The 24213-nt window shown below is 39.8% G+C and overlaps 1 protein-coding gene across 3 annotated transcripts in view; it reads right to left on the reverse strand.

Annotated features, from left to right (window-relative positions):
• The window catches only part of FSTL5 (follistatin like 5), a 588878-nt gene that overhangs the window by 559174 nt on the left and 5491 nt on the right, over positions 1-24213 (reverse strand). Inside the window, exon 1 of one of the 3 annotated variants that reach the window (XM_084625381.1) lies at positions 1794-1841. The exons of the other annotated variants lie outside the window; for them this stretch is intronic. The gene's annotated coding sequence lies outside the window, so the exon portion shown is untranslated. Of the gene's footprint in view, positions 1-1793; positions 1842-24213 lie in introns of those variants that run through there. 3 annotated transcript variants of the gene reach the window in all.

Raw genomic sequence — 24213 nt, forward strand, 5'->3', positions numbered from 1 at the left:
TTGGCTATTTTGCTGATATTAATGTCATATACATGCAAAATATCATCCTCTGAGTCGCTGCGTCTTTCCTCAATATGAGGATGACATTTTTCTTTTGCTGCAAGCTTTGACATCATGATTAATTTTGCCGCAATTATTGCATATGACGCCATATGCTAGACATATGCTAAACAATACTTTTAAGTACCCTGACGTATTAAGAAATATATCAGATAAGAAAAAGTATATGTTTTGGGCAGCCCTTACCAATCAGTTACATTAAAAAGTTGAACCTATATATGTATAGTTGGATATACCAAAGTTCCAAATGAATTAAAGTTCATTGACTTTTGAAACACATCTTAAATTATACGAAAGAAATTGTATCTAAAGAGGGGAATATCCTATTTGAATATGAATGTATTTATACCTTAATTATCCAGTTTTCAAGTTTCAAAGAAACTGCTACAGGAAATTTTTCACATATTTTACTATTATGCTTTATTACTTGAGGGAAGCTAGCCAGGATATTGTCATTAGAAACCTTCATATAATTCATTTGAAAATATGAAAACTGTCCTATCCAAAGACATTGATGTTAATCAACAATACATTTAGTAAAAAGTAATAATGGAATTTAAATACTGGTTGGATTATTGAATTCATTCTCCGAGACCATCTCTAAGACAGAGAACATATCAGATATTAAACTGATACCTCATTTGACCCTATCAGAAAGGTTATATTAAAAATATCAAGGAGTGTTTCTATATACTTTCAGGATTTGACAGTTGTTTTACTCAAATTGCTAATCTGGAAAAGAGAATAATTAATTATTTACTATAGACCAGGCATTGGCTATGAGTTCAATCACCATATTTTGTGTTATTAATAGGTTTATAGTATAGCTACAGTGGTAAATATAAACTATGCTTCACTGCCTATGATTTGAACACATCATTGTATATGCTGATGCAAATAAATTCCTGTCAGTGAAGAGTATACTTGCTACCCTTTCCTAAATATGGTTTTGCTATACACACTCCTTTTTTTCATAGCATGATGAACAAACAAGTTTACTTTTATAGGAATGATGGAGAATGTTCAGTGACGTCAATTATAGATTGTTCCAAAATAAACTTTGTTAAGAGTGTCTAGAACTGCTGCTACGAACCATGTATGATATACAAGAAAACCAGTCATATTTACCCTTAGTGGTAGAGCTGAACAATGAAATCCACTATATGGATTTTATGTACATTTTTACATATTTGGAGCTAGATCCTGAGACTGAGGTGCATGAACCACAGATCAAGAGAGATATAGTTGTAGCCATTGATCACCATTAAGTGACTGAAATCTTGGGGCTCTACAGATAGCATAAACTAGAACAGTTTTCTGTCTATCTGCCACAGTCCCAAGGAGCTATGGCAGTGAACAATCACCTGAACCAATAATTGTTGGAGTAGCCAAATTTTCTAGAAATAACGCCCAGAAAAGGTTTTAACATTTTATAAATGTCTACAATGCTGTCTTATCTACAGCTTCTCCCTAAACTGCTCACTGTCCCTGAAAGATTCTTATTCCCAGCGTCTTCCTCAAGTTGTCCTTATATGTCTCTTTCTCTCAAAGAACAGAAACAATGTCCTTCCATGACTAATCACAACTAACATAATTAAATTTCCTAATACAGAATAATGGATTGAATTGTTCACATTCAATGTATAGATTTAAAAAAGAAAAGAAAATCTCTTATGAGAAAAATGTTAAGTAAGTAGATTTGGGGAAATTTCCTTATGCATGCTAGATAGTACCTTATTCTGAGAAGTCCCAGCAGAGTCAATGGAAGTCAGGAATTAGCAGAATAGGGTATTACCCAACATGAGTAAGATTATTGGAATAGTATGCTGTGTGAGAAAAAAGAGAAGCCTTAGTAAATTATTTACACTTATTTTTAACTTGAATTTAATATTAACTTTTTCGCAATAAATAAAATTAGATATACCCATAATAATACCAGATTCCTTAGTTCCGGTGACACAGATCTAAATGGAATATAATGAAATGGGAAACACTGCAAACTTAACCCCTTCTCATTACATCCTTGAGATTGTAATCTCAGAGTCTCTCCTGAATGCTGTAAGGAAAGAAACATGATAAAGGTATTATCCTTCACAGGCCTCAGAGGAGCCTTTTTAATAGAATTGAGCTGTGCCTGTTGATCTTATTTTCCCATAAAGCTTCAAAGCTCAGTCTCATGGAACTACTGTGTTTACCACCATTGCTATTTGTACTCAGTGCTAGTATACAGAACATGTATAGTCAGCTAAGCAGTCCCTTTCTTCTCTTGTTAACTGGGCTTGTTATTACTGCTTCCTTAATATCCTAGGGGATTCATGTACATGATCATGTCAGCTGCCGAACTGGTGGGAATTACAACTGTTGTATATTATGAAATCATGAGTATTATGTCTGTCAGCTTAAAACTCATGTAAACACTATGTTCTATTGTCATAAATATAAAGGGAAGGGTAAACCCCTTTGAAATCCCTCCTGGCCAGGGGAAAGCTCCTCTCACCTGTAAAGGGTTAAGAAGCTAAAGGTAACCTCGCTGGCACCTGACCAAAATGACCAATGAGGAGACAAGATACTTTCAAAAGCTGGGAGGAGGGAGAGAAACAGAGGGTCTGTGTCTGTCTGTATGCTGGTTTCTGCCAGGGATAGACCAGGAATGGAGCCTTAGAACTTTTAGTAAGTAATCTAGCTAGGTATGTGTTAGATTATGATTTCTTTAAATGGCTGAGAAAAGAATTGTGCTGAATAGAATAACTATTTCTGTCTGTGTATCTTTTTTGTAACTTAAGGTTTTGCCTAGAGGGGTTCTCTATGTTTTTGAATCTAATTACCCTGTAAGATATCTACCATCCTGATTTTACAGGGGGGATTTCTTTATTTCTATTTACTTCTATTTTTTATTAAAAGTCTTCTTGTAAAACACTGAGTGCTTTTTCATTGTTCTCAGATCCAAGGGTTTGGGTCTGTGGTCACCTATGCAAATTGGTGAGGCTTTTTATCCAACATTTCCCAGGAAAGGGGGGGTGCAAGTGTTGGGAGGATTGTTCATTGTTCTTAAGATCCAAGGGTCTGGGTCTGTAGTCACCTAGGCAAATTGGTGAGGCTTTTTACCAAACCTTGTCCGGGAAGTATTTTGGGGGGAAGGACGCGTCCAAACAGCTCTTCCCCAGTAACCAGTATTAGTGTGGTGGTGGTAGCAGCCAGTCCAAGGATAACGGGTGTAATATTTTGTACCTTGGGGAAGTTTTGACCTAAGCTGGTAAAGATAAGCTTAGGAGGTTTTTCATGCAGGTCCCCACATCTGTACCCTAGAGTTCAGAGTGGGGGAGGAACCTTGACATCTATGTTTTCAATAATATTAATATTTTGGCGAGTATTTTTATTTTTTTTTCATTGCATAGGCTTAGGACAGTTATCAAGAGAGGTGCAGAACTGGTTTGAAAAAGTGCAGCTGTATGTTTCTTCTAACATGAAGGGTTTAACTTCTCAGCATTGTATTTTCTACATTCTCTGTGCACGAGATAGATTTTTGTCATGTAATTTTTCAATATAACCTTGAAATAATTTTAAAAACCCACTCTTTTAAAAGGTATTGATTGTTTTTGTTTTGTTTTTCTGGCTATGGAAAATACTAAGTTTGAACAACTAAAATAATGAGAAGAAAAAACAGCAGTTGCTACTATGTCAACTCACTGTTAGGCTTATTCTAACAATTAATTGTTGTTAATTATTATTCTCACTGATAAACTTATTCTTGCTTATCCTGTAGTAAGAACAGTGCCCACTAAAGTTAATGAATGTTTGTCCAATCAGTTAAGATAACGGGTTGAAGGATATCAGACTGTCCAGCCTTAGATAGTATGCACTATTTACTTTAACATCCCCTTTAATCTTTGACAATCTAGGGAAACCTCAGAGTCTGCACTTCAGCTAGAAATTAGTTAGATAGTGGGTCTGTGCCAAAGCCAACTGAAGTCCCTAGAAAGATCTCCAGATTTTGGAGCCAGCTGTGTATACCATGAGGTTTTGAGCACCCTTCAGAGTCACTGACTACCATGGGAGTTAAGACCATTCAGCAACTGTCACGGCTGGACCCAAATTATATTTTCCCCATTGACCATCTCAGACTAATTCTCCAACAGACTATAGATGAAATCCTATCCTTGCTAAAAATCAATGGCAAAACTTCCATTGACTTCAATGGGACCAGGATGTCACCCTGTTTCTAGAACTGTGCTGATATCACTGATGATGCTGGTGCACAGAGAAAGAATGGAGCAAAAAAGATCTTTGGTATGAAATCTGCCATTCTTCCCTCTCACTCTCCAATAATCAGTTTAAAAAAATTATGAAAACAAATCTTAAGTTTCTAAAAGAATACTTTATAAAATCATAACAACAGGTCCTTAAATAATACAAAATAATTGACCATGTTCTATGCTTAAGGTAAATATACATTTGTGGAAAATATTTTTTCTTCCCTATTTCATTGCTCTGGGTTTTTTCCTCTCTGCTTGGGAGGGAGCTAGCTTTGGTTCTATGTTAAAGCTATCAAGGTCAACTTTCTTGATGAGGCTGAATATATCATAGTCAGAAATAAGTGCAGAAAATTGCACTTGTTCTGTCAGTCAGGAAAGAAGCTTGAGTTGCTAGGGTAATGTAATGTATTCAACATCTTTCTTAGATCTGTCAATCGAGGAAGCTTCCAGAACTTATCAGAGCTTCAGTCTTTGGGAACAGTTTGGAGAGACATCGTTGGCCCCAGTTAGAAGTGGATCCATCATGCCTGCTAGTCTAGGGGCTTCACTTGGACAGTTTGTTGAAGATTAAATAGAACTGTGGGGAATATAAAGTGAATTATATATTTTCAAGCATTTAAAGAACAACAAATAAAGAAGTAGCAGCAGCAAATATTCTAACCCACAGATTATCATGTTCAATGAAACATATATACCATAATTGTAGGAGTTGTCTCTAGCATATACATTCTACTATTGATAGACCTCTAGTCTATCAATGCATAAAATATTTTCATTTAACTGCACTAATATAATCTCATTTCAGCTTTTCTATTGCAAGGCCATTGATGATATAAGAATTTATTTACTGTCTCCTCTGAATCCCATCTATTATAATCAGGAACTTCACAGCATGCAATGTACTATTATGCTCAAACTAATTTTATTTGATTCAAAAGAGTTTTAATAGTTTAGTGATAATATATGTAAATAATTAAAAACTACTGGAATTGACAATGGTCATATTATATATATATAATATATATATATATATACACACACACATACACACTGATGACTTAGACTGCTCCTCCAGGGATGGTGCAACTACATGTTTCTCCTTACTGTGGGCAGATTGTTAATCCCTATGATATCGCTAGATTCATTATACAAAGAAACTGGCCTCCAAACACAGAACACACTGTTGGTATCCATGAAATGCAATGCAACTGTCTTTGGCATGCCCACCCATTCTTGAAGAGTATAAATCAGCTATTTCTTAATCCTCACTACTGTAGTTTAATTTCACGCATCAACCTCCAAATGCTAACTCTTGTAGTAAGTTGAAAGAGGGGATCAAGGAAGATTAATTCTTAATGTTAAGGGATGTAGAACACTCACCATTTCAATGGTGGCAACTGTTCCTTAGTGAGCAACAAAATTACCTCTAGTTAAAAATGTGTGCAACACAATGACCTTATTCCTCAGTTTTCAAGGAAAAAACATAGTATACAATGTTTATCAGAACTACTATTAAAAGAACCTAGCAGTCTCTCAAATCAGAATTCTGTTTTCTTTAATCATCATCCTTAAGGATATGCATCAGATGCTGGCCCATGTTCTAGTGGCACAAAAAGCCTGAAAACTTGCCCTAGGAGGGCATCTAAGCATTCCCCCTGCATGGGGGAATCAGAGCTAGCACCAGCCAGCACTACATAACATCCTTCTAGCCCGTCCTATTGTACTGTGCATGTCAGAGACATGACAGGGGAGGGAGCATAGGAGGCCACAGCTATCCTAATGCTCACACTTTGTTTAAATGACTTTTGTGTACATCTGGTGAAGGCTCATCTGTTAGATTTCGATTTACTGTCAACCATCATGTCTTTCATTCATTCTTTATGAAAGATTTGCGAGATAGTGAGTTTGTACTTCCAGAGCATTTTCCAAAGTTTCTCTTAGCATTTTAATGTAATTTTGTTTTACCTTCAGTTTCCGGTTAATTACAAGAAAACTATCTTTATATTGGACATGGTCTAAGACATCTTGTAGTTCCTCAGGTTATTTGGATAGTTCTGTGCCTTACTTTCTCAATATCATCAGACAGTTCTGGTAAAGAATCTTTATGTCAGCCTGTCTAATACAATTCTTGAATGATTCTTGCCAATGCTGTCTGGCATCCAACTTCCAAAACATGGGTTAATGTAGTCTGAAACTTGTTCCTGTTTTTTTTCTGATAAATAACTTAGCCCTGGTCTACACTAGGACTTTAGGTCGAATTTAGCAACGTTAAATCGATTTAAACCTGCACCTGTCCACACAGTGAAGCCCTTTATTTCGACTTAAAGGGCTCTTAAAATCGATTTCCTTACTCCACCCCTGACAAGTGGATTAGCGCTTAAATCGACGTTCCCAGCTCGAATTTGGGGTACTGTGGACACAATTCGATGGTATTGGCCTCCGGGAGCTATCCCAGAGTGCTCCATTCTGACCGCTCTGGACAGCACTCTCAACTCAGATGCACTGGCCAGGTAGATAGGAAAAGAACCGCGAACTTTTGAATCTCATTTCCTGTTTGGCCAGCGTGGCAAGCTGCAGGTGACCATGCAGAGCTCATCAGCACAGGTGACCATGATGGAGTCCCAGAATCGCAAAAGAGCTCCAGCATGGACCGAACGGGAGGTACGGGATCTGATCGCTGTTTGGGGAGAGGAATCCGTGCTATCAGAACTCCGTTCCAGTTTTCGAAATGCCAAAACCTTTGTGAAAATCTCCCAGGGCATGAAGGACAGAGGCCATAACAGGGACCCGAAGCAGTGCCGCGTGAAACTGAAGGAGCTGAGGCAAGCCTACCAGAAAACCAGAGAGGCGAACAGCTGCTCTGGGTCAGAGCCCCAAACATGCCGCTTCTATGATGAGCTGCATGCCATTTTAGGGGGTTCAGCCACCACTACCCCAGCCGTGTTGTTTGACTCCTTCAATGGAGATGGAGGCAATACGGAAGCAGGTTTTGGGGACGAAGAAGATGAGGAGGAGGAGGAGGTTGTAGATAGCTCACAGCAAGCAAGCGGAGAAACCGGTTTTCCCGACAGCCAGGAACTGTTTCTCACCCTAGACCTGGAGCCAGTACCCCCCGAACCCACCCAAGGCTGCCTCCTGGACCCAGCAGGCGGAGAAGGGACCTCTGGTGAGTGTACCTTTTAAAATGCTATACATGGTTTAAAAGCAAGCATGTGAAAGGATTACTTTGCCCTGGCATTTGCGGTTCTCCTAGATGTAGTCCTAAAGCCTTTGCAAAAGGTTTCTGGGGAGGGCAGTCTTATTTCATCCTTCATGGTAGGACACTTTATCACTCCAGGCCAGTAACACATACTCGGGAATCACTGTAGAACAAAGCATTGCAGTGTATGTTTGCTGGCATTCAACCAAAATCCGTTCTTTCTCTCTCTGTGTTATCCTCAGGAGAGTGAGATATAATTCATGGTCACCTGGTTGAAATAGGGTGCTTTTCTTCAGGGACACTCAGTATAGCCCATTCCTGCTGGGCTGTTTGCCTGTGGCTGAACAGAAATGTTCCCCGCTGTTAGCCACAGGGAGGGGGGAAGGTTGAGGGGGTAGTCACGCGGTGGGAGGAGGCAAAATGCGACCTTGTAACGAAAGCACATGTGCTATGTATGTAATGTTAACAGCAAGGTTTACCCTGAAAGAGTGTAGCGACTGTTTTATAAAATGTGTCTTTTTAAATACCGCTGTCCCTTTTTTTTTCTCCACCAGCTGCATGTGTTTCAATGATCACAGGATCTTCTCCTTCCCAGAGGCTAGTGAAGCTTAGAAAGAAAAAAAAACGCACTCGCGATGAAATGTTCTCCGAGCTCATGCTGTCCTCCCACACTGACAGAGCACAGACGAATGCGTGGAGGCAAATAATGTCAGAGTGCAGGAAAGCACAAAATGACCGGGAGGAGAGGTGGCGGGCTGAAGAGAGTAAGTGGCGGGCTGAAGAGAGTAAGTGGCGGGCTGAAGACAGGGCTGAAGCTCAAATGTGGCGGCAGCGTGATGAGAGGAGGCAGGATTCAATGCTGAGGCTGCTGCAGGACCAAACCAGAATGCTCCAGTGTATGGTTGAGCTGCAGCAAAGGCAGCTGGAGCACAGACTGCCACTGCTGCCCCTCTGTAACCAACCGCCCTCCTCCCCAAGTTCCATAGCCTCCACACCCAGACGCCCAAGAACGCGGTGGGGGGGCCTCCGGCCAACCAGCCACTCCACAACAGAGGATTGCCCAAAAAAAAGAAGGCTGTCATTCAATAAATTTTAAAGTTGTAAACTTTTAAAGTGCTGTGCTTAAAGTGCTATGTGGCATTTTCCTTCCCTCCTCCACCACCCCTCCTGGGATACCTTGGTAGTCATCTCCCTATTTGTGTGATGAATGAATAACGAATGCATGACTGTGAAGCAGCAATGACTTTATTGCCTCTGCAAGCGGTGATTAAAGGGAGGAGGGGAGGGTGGTTAGCTTACAGGGAAGTAGAGTGAACCAAGGGGCGGGGGGTTTCATCAAGGAGAAACAAACAGAACTTTCACACTGTAGCCTGGCCAGTCATGAAACTGGTTTTCAAGGCTTCTCTGATGCGTACCGCGCCCTCCTGTGCTCTTCTAACCGCCCTGGTGTCTGGCTGCGCGTAACCAGCAGCTAGGCGATTTGCCTCAACCTCCCACCCCGCCATAAACGTCTCCCCCTTACTCTCACAGATATTGTGGAGCACACAGCAAGCAGTAATAACAGTGGGAATATTGGTTTCGCTGAGGTCTAAGCGAGTCAGTAAACTGCGCCAGCGCGCCTTTAAACGTCCAAATGCACATTCTACCACCATTCTGCACTTGCTCAGCCTGTAGTTGAACAGCTCCTGACCACTGTCCAGGCTGCCTGTGTACGGCTTCATGAGCCATGGCATTAAGGGGTAGGCTGGGTCCCCAAGGATACATATAGGCATTTCAACATCCCCAACAGTTATTTTCTGGTCTGGGAAGAAAGTCCCTTCCTGCAGCTTTTGAAACAGACCAGAGTTCCTGAAGATGCGAGCGTCATGCACCTTTCCCGGCCATCCCACGTTGATGTTGGTGAAACGTCCCTTGTGATCCACCAGAGCTTGCAGCACTATCGAAAAGTACCCCTTGCGGTTTATGTACTCGCCGGCTTGGTGCTCTGGTGCCAAGATAGGGATATGGGTTCCGTCTATAGCCCCACCACAGTTAGGGAATCCCATTGCAGCAAAGCCATCCACTATGACCTGCACATTTCCCAGGGTCACTACCCTTGATATCAGCAGATCTTTGGTTGCGTGAGCTACTTGCATCACAGCAGCCCCCACAGTAGATTTGCCCACTCCAAATTGATTCCCAACTGACCGGTAGCTGTCTGGCGTTGCAAGCTTCCACAGGGCTATCGCCACTCGCTTCTCAACTGTGAGGGCTGCTCTCATCCTGGTATTCATGCGCTTCAGGGCAGGGGAAAGCAAGTCACAAAGTTCCATGAAAGTGCCCTTACGCATGCGAAAGTTTCGCAGCCACTGGGAATCGTCCTAGACCTGCAACACTATGCGGTCCCACCAGTCTGTGCTTGTTTCCCGAGCCCAGAATCGGCGTTCCACAGCATGAACCTGCCCCATTAGCACCATGATGCATGCATTGGCAGGGCCCATGCTTTCAGAGAAATCTGTGTCCATGTCCTGATCACTCACGGGACCGCGCTGACGTCGCCTCCTCGCCCGGTATTGCGTTGCCATGTTCTGGTGCTGCATATACTGCTGGATAATGCGTGTGGTGGTTGATGTGCTCCTAATTGCCAAAATGAGCTCAGCGGCCTCCATGCTTGCCTTGGTATGGCGTCCGCACAGAAAAAAGGCGCGGAACGATTGTCTGCCGTTGCTCTGACGGAGGGAGGGGCGACTGACGACACGGCTTACAGGGTTGGCTTCAGGGAGCTAAAATCAACAAAGGGTGTGCCTGTACATCAAGGAGTATTTCAGGCAGGACTGCACGGAGGGTTCCAATAAGAAATTGTGCACCAAAGTTATCGTTGTTATTGGAACAAGGAGGTTAGCCTGGCCTCTGATTGATACATGGCTAGATTAACCTCGCTGCGCCTTCTCTGTGACTGACTGCAGTGTGATCTAGACAGGGGAGGAGGAAAATGAGTACAAAACAAATCTGGTCTATTTCTTGTTCTGACCCACTCCATCTATCCTTTACATCTTTGGCTGGCAGCAGACAAAAAAGGCACGAAATGATTGTCTGCCCTTGCTTTCACGGGGAGAGGGAGGGTGGGAACGGGGTCCTGACGATATGTACCCAGAACCACCCGCGACAATGTTTTAGCCCCATCAGGCATTGGGATATCAACCCAGAATTCAATGGGCAGCGGAGACTGCGGGAACTGTGGGATAGCTACCCACAGTGCAACGCTCCGGAAGTCGACGCTTGCCTCGGTACTGTGGAAGTGCTCCGCCGAGTTAATGCACTTAATGCACTTAGAGCATTTTCTGTGGGGACACACACACTCGAATATATAAAACCGATTTCAAAAAAACCGACTTCTATAAATTCGACCTAATTTCGTAGTGTAGACATACCCTTAGCATAATAAGGGCATATCCCTTTAGACTAGGAGCAAGAAATATAACTTTTTGTTCTCTGGTCCATTGGTTCATTTGCCCTATTATCTCAAAATGAGCATAATAAGCTTCAAAATATTATTTTACTTCAAAGCTGACTGGTTTCTGAATTGATTGATTAACCAAGCTGTCTACATAAGCACTTGTCACAGTTTTTTGTGGCTGTAAACTTGTTTCTGGATTCCATAGCATAAAAGTGTAACTTTCCTCTGTAGGACTTCCCTGAATTCCTGAAGAAGGAACTGTAGGTTGTAATTCAGACAGATTCTTTCCACAGACTTTGTAGCTCAGTAGGTGATGGTCTAAAATGGTCTGCATTCCTTTTGAACAAAAATTAGTCCTTGATTTGTTTCTTCTTTAAATTTGTTAATCTTATGAGCTGTTTCTTCAATCATTTTGTAGAATTTTTTCCTAAGTTTTACTTCCAGCCATGATTATTTTGTGACAACATTCATGTTTTCATGTTGCTCAGTTTATTTGATCATGCTTTTGTAGCAGGTTTTTATTTACCTTTCTATATTTCATAATATTTGGTTAGGTATACCTGGCTGCTTTTCTCCCGTCCTTCTATTTCATTTTATGTGGCTTTGATATGGTCTTTATGTGTTCCATACATATTTGTCCCGGTTAATTTTATTTTTTTCCATTAGTTGGCCACTAATTTCATTTGCCAGGTTTTTGGTTTCATCAGTATTTGTAGAATGTTAATAAAGACCAGGTAACAGAAAACAGCTCAGCTGCCTCTGTGAACTCTTTATGGAATTCAAGGGAAGTAATCTCTTGAAGGTTTTTTTAAATATAAAAAATTAAGTCAAAAATACACTGTAAAAGTGGATCTGTAGAACCACAACTACATGGCTCAAAACTACTACTCAACATTCCTCAAGCATGATAGACACAGAGCTATGTGGTTTCATTCTGTGTTTGAACACTCCAAATCTTTTAGGTTACAGCAGAGCCAGCATGAGAACTACACCTGTATTACAACTTAATTTACATTAAAATCCTCACCTCCTTAATATTGCTTTGGAAGCTGATGACTATTTTTAATATTATTACATTTATCCAAAAGCTAGCCTAAATAGAAAGTCTAATATAAAATCATATATTTATAAAATATTAAGACATTAAATAATGAAGCTAAATAGTAGTAATAATAATACTTTTTCCCATTAGATACATTAGCAAGAATTATTTACAGTTCTCCACTAACAAAAGGTGACACTGAAATATATACTTTTTCTTAAACAAGGATCACCTGCAGGTTTTTCTTGCACTAACTGGTGGCTCTATCAATTTCTGTTTTTATGTCTATGCTCGCCAAGCCTCCCTACATTAATATGGAAGATTTGTTTCCAGAGATGCATGTGTAACTCACATGTTCTTGACTGAAGCATTTGACTTTGTTTGGCCTAAAGAAAGGGAGATAAGCAGTGGAGAGGACATAAGGATTTCAGCTGGAATATTCTGTCTTTATAAACTTGCAGAATGCTGTGCAGGTCAACTCAGCTAGAAGGGCACAGAAACATCCAGAAATAGGATATGATGGTTAACTAAACATGCTCACTAGCTGTTTCTGTAGCTGTATAGGTATTTTTTGTGTTGGATGAACCCTGTGGTAGGTCACACTCTATTCACTAATCTGAGAGCTGAGCCACTCAGCATATAGGGGCTGGGAAGATAAAGGAAAGGATATAAACATATGGGTTAAAGACAGCCCTGACTGATATAGGACTGAGGAATGTGTCTGCTGCGAAGGTGGGTTCCAATACCAGAAGCACTCTGGATACAGGTCAGCGCTATTCCAGCTTTACTTATTAGGGAAGCTCTCCATTAACATGTTTGGTCCACCCCGGTATATGGACCTAGAGGAAGAGCTGGTAGGGGAGCATCTATTACCCCTAGAGGCTACACAGCTATTAACTAACTGGAACTCTTTCAGGGGCTAGTCTGAGGGAGGTAAAGGTTTGTAAATTCTTGCCTGAATGACCCGAGTTTATGGAAAAAAGATAGTGACCTATATAGTGAAACCTTTGTAGAAATCCAGGGAATGGATATGTTATACGCTGATCCCACTACCTGTACCACTCTGGATGCAGACCAGAGATTTCTGTTTTACCAGCAACTGAGAAGACCAATCAACTGTTAGCCCAAGGGTTCGAATGCTGCTAGCTATACAGATTCCCAGACAATTTGCTGTCAGGGTTCTGAAGAATTTGAAAGGACTGAGATGCTGCCACTCTTCCCAAGTTCTGAAGAATCCAGGTGACACATACTACATATTACAGTCACATTACAGAGACTAATAAATCATCTCTATAAAAAGATCAGAAAGAAGTGAGTTCATTGATATCCGTTAAAGTATAGAAGTGTAAATGTTAAGTTGAAACATTGCATTTAAATACGAAAAAACAAAACAAAAAAAAAAAGAGGGAGGGGGGAAGGGGAGAAGGGAAGTCTATATGAGGAACACCAGTAGATTTACTATTTGATAGCTTTTGTTTAAAAGTTATTCACCGTCTTCTATGTACTATTTATAATGTTTTCTGTATGCACTAAATGTTTGTCTACAAAGAAACTGTATAGTTAACTCTTTGAAGTTTGACTGAGGACTATTACCACCTACTCCTGAGGGTATTACATACAATAACCCTGAGGTTTATCTCTGTGTAATACTTTCTGAGAAGTCCGGAAATAGACACAACTCTGGCCTGTGCTTCAGGAAAGAGAGCTTGTCTAAACAATGAATTAGTCTGGAGCAAGCTGGAGTCTGAATCTACTGTGCTCCAGTGTCCACGTGGATCCTGCTGCTGCTCGCTAGTGCACAATGAACAATGCAAAGCATAATAGGCAACTTTTAGTATGTGGCAGCAGGGTCCACATGGACAGTTAGCGTGGAGCACACTGGAGTGCAGTAGATATACACCCCAACTTGCAGCACACTAACTAATCATTTAGACATGTCCAGAGTTAATCTGAGATGCAGGAAGAAGGGCATGCAGTAGAGTTATATATATTTCCTCAGCGTCCCACTACCCCTTTACACATGCTTTCTGGAGAAGAGCGGAACACTAGCAAATCATTCATTTAGCACTGAAGATGTAGACAGCATTTGTAATGCATACGTTATTCCACTTTGGGAAATTTTGTTCAGATACAGAAAAAACAATTTTTAGCATTGCTGGCCAGAGCTACCTTTACACAAGTCAAATTAATGTAGTTTTTCTTGATACCACATATCCATCACCATGAATGTGCTTTCATTGCTGTAGTAAAACACTGTCTTGGATTTGATAATATATCATGCAGACAGCCAAAAGCTAATATGCATACATGGAAACTGAGGAAGTGACACATTTCTGGTGGTGAGGTGGCATAATGTTTATTATTCCAATTACTATAATATCCCTTCAGTAGTTATATCTGCAATGGGAATATGCTGGGCCTGATTCTCCTCTCCTTTTAACTGATGTACATTTGGTAAGATCCTATTAATGTCAATAAAGTTATGTGTAAGAGTGGTCTCACCACTGGCATGCCCCCTCATGGCGGGGTGTGGCATAGCCAGCTCTCATCTAGTGCCCCCTACTGACAATCAACCACTCCAGCCTTGTGGGAGTTTGCCTCTTCTTGTGACTCAGCCCTCTAGCCAGGTCATCATTAGTCCCACTCCCTTCAGGATAACAAAATTCCAATGTTCTTATTAAAGGTCTTCAGCTCCAACTCTGGGCCCTGTGGTCTCATCTCAGGGTTTTCAAATGTCCTCATCTGAGTATATCAAAGGGCGCTTTATGCCACCTTCCCCAGTAGTTGGTAGGGGAACCCAGGCCCTCCCACTCCTCTGAGTTCCAGCCCAGGTACCAGTTAATGACAACACAAGGTCTGTCTATTCAGACCCACCCCCGGCTACCCTTGTGGGTTTCTTCCTACCTCAGGCTATCAGCAAAGCCTTTCTCACAGATTCTCTAGGTTCATTTTTTTTTTCAAGGGTGGGTCTCACAAGGCTTCCCCCCTTGAGTTCCCCAACATATTCCAAATGAAGTATAAACCTAAACAAACATTTGCCCCCCTCAGGGTTGACCTTTCCTCCCTCTTAAGTTTCCTCTGCTCTCTTCCTCAGTTGAATATCTATAAGGAAGTAAGCTTGCTTCATATTTCTCTTGGCCTCTTGTCACCCTTCTCTTCTCAGGAGATCCCAGGGGCAACTCTTTTCCTGGGCTTCCTCCTTGACCTTGCCAGTCACTCCATTTAATGCCAAAAGAAGGATTGCATAGTTCAGTTCCTTCCCTTCCTTTCTTTTTAACCACTCACCTCCACCTCAGCTGAGATCCATCTTTCATTGTGCCTGACCCACTCTACAGATACAACCAGGTGCCATAATTGAGCTTCCAGCTGCAGTTAATCCTTTCCTTACCTGTGTGGGGTACATACCTCCTTACAAACAACATCAGTTTAAAATTAGTATGAAAGGAAAACAGGATCATTGTTTTGTTTCAAAATTTCCACTGGAAACCTGGAATCAGCAATGTGACCAGTAATGTCAAAATTTTAATTTAGGTTAGAAATTGGAGACTGCACTGGAATCTGTAAATTTTCTAACAAGTTGTGAGGAGGGAAAAGTGTGTCAAATTGGTATTTCTCAACATATTAACTCTTCAGCCATATTTATTTCCTTTTAAGTTCTAGAGCTGTGTTCTCTTATTGTAGGGTTATAATAACAGCTACCCACTGACTTTGCTGGGAGAAAATCTATCAAGTGGTCAAGAAGATTTTTGCCAGTGAAGTATATCAGAAATGGAAATATAGAAGGAACCTCAAGAAACCACCTAGTCCATCCCTTACCACTCCCTGTGCTGAAACAGGATTAGGTATACCTAAGTCATTGGTTCTTGTCCCTGTCCTATTTAACGTGGTTATCAATGACCTGGAACAAAACATAAAATCATTGCTGATAAAATTTGCAGATGATACAGTGGAAGTGGTAAATAAATGAAGAGGGCAGGTCACGGATACATAGTGATCTGGATTGCTTGGTAAATTGGGCTTAAGCAAATACTGTTTTAATACCGGTAAATGTATATGAACAAAGAATGTAGGCTATGTTTACAGGACGGGGCTCTATCCCAGAAAGCAGTGACTCTGGAAAAGATTTGGGGAGCCTAGTGGATAATCAGCTGAACATGAGCTCCCAGTGTGATGCTGTGGCCAAAAGAGCTGAAGTGATCATGTGATGCATAAACAGGGGAAACTCAAGTAGGAGTAGAGAGGTTATTTTCCATTGTAACTGGCACTGGTGTGACTGCTGATGAAATACTGCATCCAGTTTTGGTGCCCACAATTCAAGAAAGATGTTCATAAATTGGAGAGGATTCAGAGAAGAGCCACAAGAATGATTAGAGGATTGGAAAACATGCCTTATAGCAATAAGTTAAATAGAGTGAGCTGCTTGAGTCTAACTGAGAGAAGAGTAAGGGGTAACTTGGTTAGTCTATAAGTATTGACATGGGGAACAAATGTTAAATAATGGGCTCTTCAATCTGGCAGAGAAAAGTATAATGCTGTCCAATGGCTGGAGGTTGAAGCTAAACAAATTCATACTGGAGAAAAGGCGTCAGTTTTTAATGGTGAGAATAATTAACCATTGGAATAATTTTCCAAGGGTTGTGGTGGATTCTCCATCACTGACCATTTTAAAATCAAAACTGGATGTTTTTTTTTTCTAAAAGATTCATTCTAAAAATGACTTTGGGGAAGTTCTCTGCCCTGTGTTATACAGGAGGTCAGACTAGATGATCGCAATAGTCCTTTCTGGCCTTGAAATCTAGGAATCTATGAATGCCTGACAGCTGTTTGTCTAACCCAGAGGTTCTCAAACTTTTTCTTTCTGAGGCCCCCCACAACATGCTATAAAAACTCCATGGCACACCTGTGCCACAATAACTGGTTTTCTGCAAATAAAAGCCAGGTCTGGCATTGGGGGTAGCAAGCAGGGCAATTGCCTGGGGCCCCAAGCCACAGGGGCCCCCATGAAGCTACATTGCTCAGGCTTCAGCTTCAGCCTTGGGTGGCAGGGCTCAGGGACCTGGGCTTCAGCCCCATGTGATGGGGCTTCAGCTTTCTGCCCTAGGTCTAATGCTGTCCCTGCTTGGAGGCCCCCGTGAAACCTGCTTGGGGCCCCCTAGGGGCCCCAGAACCCTGGTAAGAACTACTGGTCTAACCAGTTCTTAAAAACTTCCAATGACAGGGATTCCACAACCTCCCTAGATAACCTCTTGCAGTGCTTAACTATTTCCTCCTGAATAGAAAAATGGCAATGTGTCCCTGTATGGATTGAGGGACATGGCCCTCTGTCCCTCACATTCATGTTAGCATTATTATTTATGACACTTAAAAACAAAGTGTAGGACAAGTTTAAATGTCTCATATCTCATTGACTTAGCGCAGTTCATGTGTGTTGAGAGCAGAAATTAGCCCAGAAGTGTACTGCAATACCACTTACCTTGTCTTTTAAGTGGCTTGTTCAGACAAATGGATTGTTGAATAACTTTCAAAATATATTATATAGAGTGATAAACACCAGTAAGTGCTGTTTCGGGGCCTATATAGAACAATGTAGAATTCTGAAGATAAATCTGTGAAGACGATTTAAAAAAAAAAAAGTCTGTTTGGTCTTACCATATTAGAATGCTTCTGTCAAGAGACATCATTTTGAGCTGAGAATCTCCAACTGCAGAGCTCACTTCCCTCATTGATCTGATGGAGCCTAAGTTTGTTAATTTTCACTGCACATTGCCAGGACTGTCTGTTCAGACTTTTGCATTAGGGGTTGACTTGAAGAGGTGTGACTTTCTTATGTGGATCTTTGAATATCTTTGGAATGACTTTTTCCTCAGTTTAGTTATGCTATGACTTGTGATTTTAAAACTGATGTACTCTATACCCACATAGATTATGATTTCCATATTTTATAAACTGAAGAGGTAGTAAATTTATGTTTGGGTGTATCCAAATATTCTCTGACTTATACAACAAAGAAAGGAATTGAGAAAAAAAAATGACTCACAAGAAGATAAAAAATGCATTGAAAAAATGGAAAAAAATAGCAACATAGAAGCTGGCGGACACGATAAGTGCCAAGTGTGAGGAAAGTGATGCCTGGGACAGATATTATATCCAGCCAAGACATGCAGTTGAGGTAGAGTAGGTACAAGATTGTGACAGAGCTGATCCCTCAGATACTTGTCAAAAGCAATGAAAATTTCATATGGATTGTTAGCACATAGGCTTAGTCTGCATGCAAGGCAGACAAATAACCTGAGGAACTAAATACTCAGTACTGAATACTCAGTGACATGACAGACTGTACTGCACTGTGTCTTGTCAAACGGAGGTGTGTTTCTTGCTCCCACAAAGACTCAGTAGTTTGTGGGGCAGTGGCCCTTCTCTGGTGGTCTCCTCAAAGACCCAGCTCCAGTGAGGCTGGCCAAGTGGTGCCCCCTACACACTAGTTAAGGCACCACCAGGCTAGGAGATTATGAAATCTTGCCTCTGCTATCTCCCTCTTCTGAAGAAAATTCCGATAAACAGAGTGATCCCAGGGTTTAACAGAGTGCTTTACCAGGAATGGAATTGCTAGAGGGTCTCTCCACACAGCAGAGGTCTAGGTCTGCCAAATGTTGATTAAACTAATCTGATGATCAAAATCATAATGGAAACCCAGAACCACTATGTTTTCAGATAAATTTGAAGCTTTATGTGAACCTTGCTTTTGAGCCATTAAGATCAGGCTGATTTTTTTTTCAAGTCCTTATATAAGTATTCAAACTGCAGTATTTTCAAAAAAGAATCTATTATGTAAATAATTGCATTTTTTTAAAAAAACTCTGAGCTTCCATGAGTATAATCTATTGTTCTTTTTCTGCTTTAAAAAGAAACATAATTGCAGACACAGTCCCCACTCACATTTAAATCACATTAAGAGCTGCACTTTCAAATATTTCAAGTTATGTTCAACATTTATACTCATTTCATGAACAAATACCTATTTTATCACTCAAATACAAGTCTGGTGGATGCAACTTTGGCTCCTTCTCTTCTCCCCAGAGAGATGAATGAAGAAGGATACACACATCCTTGATGTTAGTCATGTTCCTTTGCACAGTTCTGGAAGATGCTTAGGTACTATGGTGATGAGTGTGGCATATGAACTTGAATAAAACAGATTGACTCACAATAGCCAGGATATTCCAAATTGCATATGAAATTTGAACTCATGTCTTTGTATCCATGTGTTGTGGATGATAGGGTACATTTAATCATACATACCACAATGTATCATATGAGCTGCAATAACCAGGAATATTTGGATAACTGGAAGAGAGGCTATCAGTTTTCATACTAAATTTCCACACTTGTGTGGATATAAACAAGACCTTACTATTGTTTTAGCATTTTTGTGAATGAAAATACAGATAGTATATACAAAGACAAATGCACACATACCATTTGAAAAATTTAACTATAGGAGAGAAAATTTACTAACTGAGAGGCTGGATCAGTACATGAATGAGACATTCACAATGAAAATATGTAAATAACATAAATATATTGAAATATTAGATTCTTGGCCTACAGGGGCATCTTCTTTTAATTTCTGAGGCCTACAGCATTCTGTTTATGCTTCAGAGGAAAACCCTCAGGGGTATCCTACCCTCCCTGTTGAATGCAACAAGAACATGAAAATGCAAGTTATTCCAGTATGTTTGTTGCAATAATTCTCTAGGTATGAAGGAACAAAATCAGTCTAGTAGGTGACAATAGACAAAAATGTAACATAGCCAAAGAACCCCATCTAAAGTCATCTGATATTCTGTCACCAGTTCTGGGCTTTTACTTAGCATAACACCAAAATTAAACCTCAGGAAAAACATTGTTCAGTTTCTAGTGTCCCAAGCAAATAACTAAACTGCCCATGCATTAATAAGCAGAATACCTTTTACTAAAATTTACTATTGATCAAAAACTACTCAGAGCAAAACCATAAAAAATAAAATAGGAATATCTTTCCTTTTATGTATAACCAGTAGATAGTTGCTCTGTTTCTGAATGGTCTAAGGAAAATAATGGAATATAAATGGATGAGAGAAGCACATCAGGTGCATTGGAGGCAACTGTTTTAGGATTAATCTTTTAGATCTCCAGTGCAGTAGCTGAGGTTCTTTCTTCTTAAATATACAGTGTGTTCAACTGACAATATTACCTATCTTCAAATCATGATAATGTGGTGAAAAATGGCGTATGGTTTGTTATAAGATCAGATATTATATCTGCTTAGGAACAAAATGTTTTCGGAGATTAGTAATGTTATAGTGTCTGTCATTTACAGATTATTTATCGCAATTTGGTTGATGGCAGTAGTGACTGAAAGCCAGTATACTTTCCACAACAGGCCTGGCTTGTCACTGAGGATGATGTCATGATTAGCCTTTACATAGTGTGACAAGTGGGTAAGGAGCTTTTCCCTACTCATACATAGCACCGATAAGGGCCAGACAAAATTGCACACAAGGACTGCTGTTTCTCTATATACTTCCAGGAGCTATACCCCGGTATCAGTCTGCAGAGCAGATTGAGGACACATTGTGAGGAACAAGCTGCACCACCATTCTCGTAGATCGGTTAGCCACTAGACCTCTGTGGACAAGATAGAGCTTAGACAGTGAATGTATAGTGACTATATTACTCTCTGAGTTACTGTCTGATCCCTCCCAGTCAGGACTGGAAAAACCACTGGAGACAATATTCAGAAAGCCTGCACTTTCCCATGAGGTACTTGGTCTGATGACTTCACTCTCCAAGGCTGACTATTCATCACCTTTTATAAAAAATGAATAATCACTTAGGTTCTGATTAAAAGTCCAGGAAGGACAATAAGAGACATTTTATTGACTTAGATGTGCTTTGGAGCAGAACCTTAGAATGGGGGGAAAGAAAAAAAAATAGTCATTGCTGAGAAAATGGAAAGAAGAACAAAACTGTGGCATACAGAAGTCGAAAAGGCAATAAAAAAAAATCAAACCTAAAAGAGAGATTCCTTGCTTGTGAAAGGAAAATATGGTCTCTCTCAAAATGAGTATTAAGGAACTGTTTTCATACTGGTACATATGGGAGTTATTTGCATAAAACCCTCTCTATCACATCAATAAGAGAGAGTAGACTCCTATATCTGGGGGAGGGGAGGTAATCATTAAAGGGTTTATTTTCTTGTTCATGTGCATATTTAACTCTTAATAACATTCTCTGGCATTCAGCACTCCAGCATTAAGAGAGCAGATGCTGGTATTTGTGTTTGTGTATTAACTTTTATTTTAAAAGTTCAACTGTATAGACCATACATATGGCATTGGTGGCACAGACACACAAAAGAAGAGAGAGAAGAATCTGGCCTATCTGTTCCAAAAAATGAACTATGTCAAGGTTCCTCCCCCAGTCTGAACTCTAGGGTATAGATGTGGGGACCTGCATGAAAAACCTCCTAAGCTTATCTTTACCAGCTTAGGTCAAAACTTCCCCAAGGTACAAAATATTCCACCCGTTGTCCTTGGACTGGCCGCTACCACCACCAAACTAATACTGGTTACTGGGGAAGAGCTGTTTGGACGCGTCCTTCCCCCCAAAATACTTCCCAAAACCTTGCACCCCACTTCCTGGACAAGGTTTGGTAAAAAGCCTCACCAATTTGCCTAGGTGACTACAGACCCAGACCCTTGGATCTTAAGAATAATGAACAATCCTCCCAACACTTGCACCCCCCCTTTCCTGGGAAATGTTGGATAAAAAGCCTCACCAATTTGCATAGGTGACCACAGACCCAACCCCTTGGATCTGAGAACAATGAAAAAGCATTCAGTTTTTTACAAGAAGACTTTTAATAAAAAAATAGAAGTAAATAGAAATAAAGAAATCCCCCCTGTAAAATCAGGATGGTAGATATCTTACAGGGTAATTAGATTCAAAAACATAGAGAACCCCTCTAGGCAAAACCTTAAGTTACAAAAAAGATACACAGACAGAAATAGTTATTCTATTCAGCACAATTCTTTTCTCAGCCATTTAAAGAAATCATAATCTAACACATACCTAGCTAGATTACTTACTAAAAATTCTAAGACTCTATTCCTGGTCTATCCCCGGCAAAGACAGACTATAGACAGACACACAGACCCTTTGTTTCTCTCCCTCCTCCCAGCTTTTGAAAGTATCTTGTCTCCTCATTGGTCATTTTGGTCAGGTGCCAGCGAGGTTACCTTTGGCTTCTTAACCCTTTACAGGTGAGAGGAGCTTTCCCCTGGCCAGGAGGGATTTCAAAGGGGTTTACCCTTCCCTTTATATTTATGACAAACTACATCTGCAGAATATTTGTGTTTGTTTGTTTTTTTTTCACAATGTGATTACTCTACTTAAATAAACAGAAAAACAACATGGTATTGTTCGAATGATGTCATATTTACAATTGGTGCATTTTCATGGCGATATTTCAATTTCTGAACAAACGCTTTCTGAGAACTATTTTGGAAAAGGCAACCATACTTTTATTTTAATTATATATAATTAAATAATAAAATATAGCAAGCAAGTAGGTAAGCATGTTTTCTTAAACAACATAAGAACTGCCATTCTAGATCAAACCAAAGATCCATCTTATCCAGTATCCTATGTCTGATAGTGGTCAATATAAGATACGTTAGAGGAAGGAACAAGAAATACCATAGTGGAAAAATCAAGGTATACATAATCCACAGGAGAAATTTCTTCCTAACCTAAATTAGTGGTGAGTTTATGACTTGAAGATGAGTTTTTATATCTCTTATAAAGTCTTTCATTTTTATGTAATGTATTTGTAGAAATTCTCATTATCTATATGTGTCTACTTCTTTTTTTACCCTGATAATCACTTGGCTTCAGTGATAACTTGTGGCAATAAGTTCCAAAGACCAATTATGTGCTGTGCAAAAAAATAATCCTTTAATCAGTTTTACATTTGTTTCCATTCAATTTTATTGAATGTCCCTTTGTTCTTGTGCTATGAGAAAGAGTAATTGGATTACCCTGAATTACTGTCTCTATATATTTCATTATTTTATATTATTTTATCATGTCCTGTCTTTTTCATCTGTTCTCCAATCATTTCAGTCTTATCAATTATGAAAGTTTACACCCACATCCAATATTTTTGTGGCCCATCTCTGAACCTTGCATATCTCTGCTCTCCTAGCGCCTTCCTGAGATAATGTGACCATCACTGAACATAATATTCAAGGTAAGAAGGAATGGAATTATATTATCTGTTATTGTCTATCTCATTCTTTATACATCCTAACATTTTGCTTACTTTTTTGGCTGCTGTTTCACACTGAGCAGAGTTTTCCACTGAGCTATCCACAGTGATGCCAAATCTTTTTTTCCTGAGTGGTAACTGTTAATTTAAACCCAGTAAGTCCTATAAGTGACACACTGTACCAGGCTATACGACATTGTGCTAAATCAAATTTATAATATAATACAATACAAAATATTCTACCTTGAAACATGATACAGTACTCAAGATATTTGAAAGGCAAATTATTTCCTGTTTATTTCCTTATAAATTAAGATCACCAATTTTCCCTCCTGTTTACTCTTGAATTCCCTCATTACTAGGTTTGTTTTAGTGCAACTGAGAGCTTTGTCCAGATAATTTATGTATTAGGATTACCTCAAAATTTTAGATATTTTCAAAAGAGTTACACTATAGAAAGCATCTAGCATTTTGTGGTGCCTTTTTTAATCCAAATGATCAATACTAATAAACTGGAAGTTTCTCTCATTTATTAAACTGTCTTATAGTGATAGACTGTAGTGCATATGACTAATATTAAAAGATAAACCATACATAGTTTAATTGTCAACGCAGGTGCTCAACACCACTGAAAATAAGCCATTTTTATTTAGGCACCTAAACATGCCTTTATAAAAGCTTAACTTTAGATACCCAGGTTTGAAAATGCTGGCCCTTATTAACACAAGAATGCATACTTAGTGGTATAAGTATTTGAAAGTTACTATAAAGCTTGCTTAGATAAAACATATTTAAGTACCAAAAACTGTCAGACAGAGAAAAATATCTTGAAAATATCTTTCACCATCTTCCCTCTAACATATACAAGAATTCATCAAGTACTTTATTATACTAGAGTTTTTTTCCGGAACC

The sequence above is a fragment of the Lepidochelys olivacea genome (genome assembly GCF_965140295.1).
Source record: "Lepidochelys olivacea isolate rLepOli2 genome assembly, chromosome: 4".
In the NCBI taxonomy this organism is placed as follows: Eukaryota; Metazoa; Chordata; order Testudines; family Cheloniidae; genus Lepidochelys; species Lepidochelys olivacea.